The 6,189-nt window shown below is 35.1% G+C and overlaps 1 non-coding gene across 1 annotated transcript; it reads left to right on the top strand.

The window, feature by feature from the left end:
* The first annotated feature begins 2,727 nt into the window (after positions 1–2,727).
* On the top strand, positions 2,728–2,801 carry LOC115849971 (small nucleolar RNA SNORD107). The gene has a single exon (XR_004038204.1). It is a non-coding gene; the product is annotated as a small nucleolar RNA SNORD107 (small nucleolar RNA).
* Positions 2,802–6,189: the final 3,388 nt, after the last annotated feature.

Here is a 6,189-nt window from a genome sequence, read left to right as displayed (position 1 = left end):
CTTTTACTTTTTGGCCGTGCCACGCAGCATGTAGGATCTTAGTTCCCTGACCAGGGATTGAACCAGCGCCCCCTGCATTGAAAGCATGGAGTCTTAACCACTGGACCGCCAGGGACAGTTGACACTCCTAAGTACAAATTATGATTATATCCAGCTGCATCAGTTAGTGATGTATGGGAAGTGTTCAGTGAAGTAGACATTATCTTCCAGTTAAATAGTTAAGGAATGGCCAGATATCTAGATACAGTTAGAATTGGTTAGGGAACAATGAAATCACTTTTAAAAGGAAGAGGTAGGAGGTTTTAAGCTTTACGGCTAAGGTTTCAACTAGACAATAAATGAGTCCTTATTGATTGTAGGAATTAGCTTGTAAAATACCACAGTTAGATATTGGTAGTAATAATATTAATTTAAGACTGGTAGACTGATTGTGTCTTCTCCTTTGATGTTTATCAGCAGAGGTTGTATTTGTGTTTCGTTTTCTAGCTTTTAAATCATAACCTTTCAAGTAATAGTCTCTGGAAGAAAAGGGGCCTTCAAAATGACTACAGTTGCTGGCACCAACTTTATGTGGTCTATCCCAAAGTAGTTTTTAAGATCAATGGCCACGATGAAGTAAGGAACAAAAGAAGCCAAGCCTTCCTTCGTTTAGGAGATTTTTATAATACATATGTGATACTTTTTTCAGAGTTTGTGAATGTTACAAAGGAACTGTGGTTATCAGAGCCCCAGGCATCTGGATCACTGTAGACAAAACCAACCATTCTCTTAGGATAAAATTGACCCTGATATATATGACAGATACAACCTTCAGTTTTTAGAGCAAGAGTATGTAAGGAGCCTTATTTTCTGAGCGGTCTCCTCACTGGATCAACTTCAAATAATTTGTGGTACTCTTTTTCTGTTTTTGGAGGGAAAACATTCATCCTTGTATACATCTGCTGGCATGCATGGCCTTTAGATTTTGACATGAGTGGTCACGGCATATTTGAAGAAGACGTGTTCTCTAATATTCTTAACTAAAGATGACCTTTTTTGCAAGTGAGAGGTGAGTGATGAGAGCTCTATATTCTGCAAGATGCTTATTTCTAATGGCTGTTTTTGTTTGGTGATAATAGTCTTCTCTGCCTAGAGCTTCCTTGAATTTTTTTTGAGAGATCTTAATTGTGGAAAATATACTAAGAAAACTTGGGACACAGATATGCATGTAATTGCATGTTGGGTATAAGGTAAGTGTGGGTATTTTGTTATGGATTGCTAATTCAAAGCTTCTGCAGAGTTCCATTGGGGTCATGTACCAGTATACTCAGTTTGCAAACATTCATGGAAGTAAATACTTGATGTCCCTAAGAATTTTTCCTGCATTCCTGCATTTAGATGAATACATGTTTCATCTAAAACATGGTTGGACAACAACTTCCTGATTTCCTGTTCACATTTATTAACTGTGACTCCATAAATATATACACATTGCATAGCAATACATATTTTCAGTGTGGTTTACAGTTTCAATTAGAATTCTGGGACGTTTTAAAACTGAAGTAAGAATTCTGGGATATAATAGTTATACTACCTTAAATAACCTTCATGTTTCTGAGTTATTTGTGGTATTCTGTGCTTATGTGATAGGTAAACTGGACTTGGTGTAAAAGCATGTCAGATGTGACATAGTTCCCTGCCTTCATAGACTCATTGTTACTTAATCATGTAATCCTGTCAAATTTTAAGATCCTGTAATTTTTTCCAACTTCATTGATATCTAAGTGATAAATAACATTGTATAATTTTAAGGTACGCAGCATGATGTCTTGTAATGTGTATATATAGTGAGAAGATTACCACAGTAAGTTTAGATAGCACGTCTATTACCTTACATAGTTACCATTTCTTTTTTTGTGTGTGTGAGAATATTTAAGATCTACCATCTTAGCAGATTTTTAGTATACAATGTAATACTGTTAACTAGTCAACATGCTGTTCATTAGGTCCCTAGAACTTATTCATTTTATAATTGAAAGTTTATTGCCTTTGATCAGCATCTCCCTATTTCCCCCACCCCCTAAGCCCCTGTAAGCAATCACCATTCTATTCTTCAGATTTTTTAGATTCCACATTATAAGTGAGATCAGAAGTCTTTAATTTTTGTAAACAAAACTGATGTTTTGTTTTATAGGTCTTTACTGGTAGAGGTAATTTATGGAATTATGTGAAAATGGTAGTACTTGTCTAGAATTTTCAAAATCTTACGAAGATCAGAAACACTTTATTGTATTAATTTCAAATAAAACTTTTACTGATTACAGCACATAGTCCGTTATAAGCCTCTACTGTATCATGAAATTTTCAGATACATGGTTTTCAGTTTATAATACATTGCCAGATTCTGTTGTACTCATCTTTGCATTCTAATTCCCTTGGGACTGGCCATAAATATAATAATTTTCAGTTATTTGTATTTTCTTAAAGCAATGCATGTTATCTTTTTTTTTTTTTTTTTGGTCTTGAAACTTTTTCAGTCATATGCAGTGCCAAAGGAAGAGAGAATCTGGTCACTGAATTTTCTGAAATGTCATTGTGGATCCTACCCAGTAGTGTTGCAACAAGGCTAAAAGTCGTATTAGCTGCCTTTAGGACAGAAACAAACCACTCCTTTTGTGGACCAAACCACAAGGTAAAATAACCTTGTTTAAAGAAAAAAGTAGGAGTGTATTGCAGAGGCCTTGACTAGGTTTATGATGACACAGGACCTTGTCTGAACATGATGATTTCAAAATTTGAGCTTAAAAGGACACTCTGAAATCCAGTCACTGTGCCTCAATAGACTTTTCAGAGGACATTATTCTTGGCAGAAAATGTTGGCTTGACATGTGAAAACTGAATAGCTAGAAATGGCAGGTGTAGTCGTACACTTTGCCAGTTTTTCAAACATCCCTTTTTTTTCTTTTCATAGATTTTTCTGAGCTAATTATTTTCTCTTTTTTCTTTTTTTTATATATACATATATGTGTGTGTATATATGTGTGTGTGTGTGCGCCCACACACACTGTTCAAAGCAAAAATGGGAGCTCACCCTTGGATCTCAGAAGGCACACAGGTGGCGAGATGGAAACAAAGACATATAAAAAGGAAGCTGCCACCTCTTGGATCAGACATTGAATGACAGAGCTCTAGGTGTCTAAGCGTTGTCCAGAAAGAATATTTATGGAACACATATGAAACGCAATGAGTGTGGTAAGTGCCCTTACAGGGATGTTGGTGTTTAAGGAATTTTTTTTTTTTTTCCTTCAGTTGCTTGCAGTTGGTCAGTGCGTTCAGAGCCTATCACAGGGTAAATGTTTAAGAAATATGACATTACTGATTTTTTTAAAATGTTATTAGATACTTTACAGTTACTTCTTTTAGTGAAATATCTGAAATTAGAATCTAGGGCTGTCTGATATCTAATTTCATACTCTTAATACTCCATAGTCTCAGTAGTCAGTTTGACCCTTATCTGGGAATAGCTATTTAGTGTATTACCAGGATGTGTTTCAGAAAAGCTAAATACTTTGTCATGAAGTTTACAATGTATTTATAGGGATACATTTTAGTCACTTTTGTTGGAAAGTGGAAATAAAGTGCTGTTTCAGTTTAGTTACATGGTGAAGGCCTACTAGAAGAGCAGTATTTGAAATCCAGTTACGTTTGTTCTAGATGTGAATGTTAATATACAGCTTCAGGTGTTCACATGGCCAGTCCATCTTTGCCAGCAGTGAATAGGAGCAGTTAGTACAGGGGAGCTGCTGGGTTTTTGCTACAGGATTCTTCATTCAACTTCGCAAATGGTAGATGAAGAAACCTTGTTTCTATAAGACTTCTGCCCTTCAGTCATAAAAATGACCAATAAACAAAAATTTCTAGGAAGCCGTAGATGTTTTAACAAATATTTCTAAGAGTAGATATGATCTCAGTGAATAGTGTGTTGATTTCCTAGATGTGGTAACTTCTACCTATTACTTATACTTTTAGGGTAAGGTTTATCCAGTTTATATTCTGTTTTAGTCACTGAACTATGCATAACTTGAATTACTTTGCATTTAGGCATATATATTTTATTTTACGCATCCACTTCTGGGTCATTTTAAGTGGACCATAAACTGGCAATACCAATAGATTTCCACGTGTCCTGTTTTCTGGGGAAATTTCATCAAATATGTTATAGCTTAGCAGTAAATAAATACTCTGGCCATATTGGTTATTGAAATCTAGTACTGTTTTCTAATGATGGTTCTCTGTAGTGTTAGTGTTGTAATGAACTGTCCACTTTACTTATGAAATCTGAAAATTAGTCACTTTAGTTGGGATTCCTCTAGGTTTGTAAGTGGTAAAGAATATAAAATATGAGTCAAAACAGAGTCACTCCCCATGCTATAGCAACTGAAGAATGAACCCAGACTTGAAACAAGGAGACTTCATTTCCATGGCTTGGACTGAATAAAATAAGAAATCACAGAGGATTTTTAAAAATTGTGATATGATTACTATGAGAATAAGTTATTGCAGTGATACCAATTTTTCTTTTGTAGGATGGCAGAAAATTCAGGCATTTTTCTAATTATCTTTTGCATAATGTGTAACCCCCTCTCTAGAGAACTTGGCTAGACACTGGATTTGAATTTTAGGGTGTTTTCTCGACTAAAAGAGTGAATTATGGCCCTAAGTGATGTCAGAGTAACAATACAAATATTCCACCTCCTAAAATCGCTTAAGTCACAATGAAGACGAAACTTTTATAAAAGCCTTGAGTTACTGAATAATAGTTTTGCTTGTCTAAGATTATAACATGACAAGTTTTGGAAAAATGATTACAAGAATGTGCATAGATAGGAGAATGAAACATTAATGGTTCACTAGAGGAGTTGGTGTCATTATGACTGTTCTTTTTCCAAGGCGTGTCATAAAAGTTGGCATCTAGTAGGTTTTTGATGGATAGTAAGTTTTGTTACATTGTTGTCTTAATTACTGGTAGAATCAACATGTGAATGAACAAAAGATACAAGAAATTTGCTTTATAGTATAGGCAAAATTTGGCTTTCCGTTTAACCTTTATTTTCTGATTTTTTTTTTTTTTTGTAAGTGTTGAGTCAAGAAACAAGGAAGTTTATTGTGCCACAGCCTGGAAGCAGGGAATTGGGTGGTACTTTCTCCCCCGCCCCACTGCCTGCACTGTGTGGCTTATGGGATCTTAGTTCCCAGACCAGGGATTGAAACCAGGCCCTCAGTAGTGAAAGTGTGGAGTCCTAATCACTGGGCCGCCAGGGAATTCCCTGAATGGTACTGCCTTCAACTCACTTATGTGAGAGTGCCAAATTTTGATTTGGGACTTTGCTGGAAAGAGAAATTGTTGTCTCTCCTTACAAGACACCTTTCCCTGTTTAGTGTAGCTCACTGGAGAATAAATCTTCATGTACAGAAACAAAAGGCATGTCTTTATTTGAATTTATTTCTAGAGCATACCTCTTAGAAATCAAGAGGGCATAGTTGTTGAGGCATATACAACAGAGTTTACTTATTAGTGGCTAACAGAGTACTTGACCACATAAAAGTATGTGAAAATTCATCTGTGATATTATTTAGGTTGGCAAAATATATTGATTATTTATTCTCTTGGTTTTTATAATGCACCTTAAACATTGTACTACAACTCATTGTAAAAGAAAAGACTGAATACTTGTTTTTGAAATGACAAACACATGTACAGATAATTCAAAGAAAGTAATGGCAAATAAATGGGAAATATCTCAAATTAATTCATAAATCCTTTTAAAATCATCGTGTAATATATATTTCACTATCAATTTTACAGAGATTTGAAACATGATGTCAACTAGAAGGTGATTGGCTATCATTCATGGACATGAATGGAGCCTAAGAAAGATGGACAAAGGATTTCATCCAGAAACTTAGAATCTTTTTTGCACAATAGATACTCCAATATATATGGCTGTTTTGGAGCTACCTTTCATATTGAAACTTCTAACTGGTCCCCTTACTTCTAGCTTCAGATTCTCTAATTGATCTGTCTGCCATAGCAGTCTTTGGGAAAGATGACGAAACCACATCATGTCCTTCATAAATCTGCAGTTGACATGTTTTAAAAGTGTTAGAAATAAGCAATAATCAGAGAAGAGGACAAAGATTATATAAACT

Source organism: Globicephala melas, chromosome 2 (genome assembly GCF_963455315.2).
Source record: "Globicephala melas chromosome 2, mGloMel1.2, whole genome shotgun sequence".
NCBI lineage: Eukaryota > Metazoa > Chordata > Mammalia > Artiodactyla > Delphinidae > Globicephala > Globicephala melas.
Note: the sequence above shows the minus strand (reverse complement) of the source record. Positions and strands in the feature narration are given on the sequence as shown.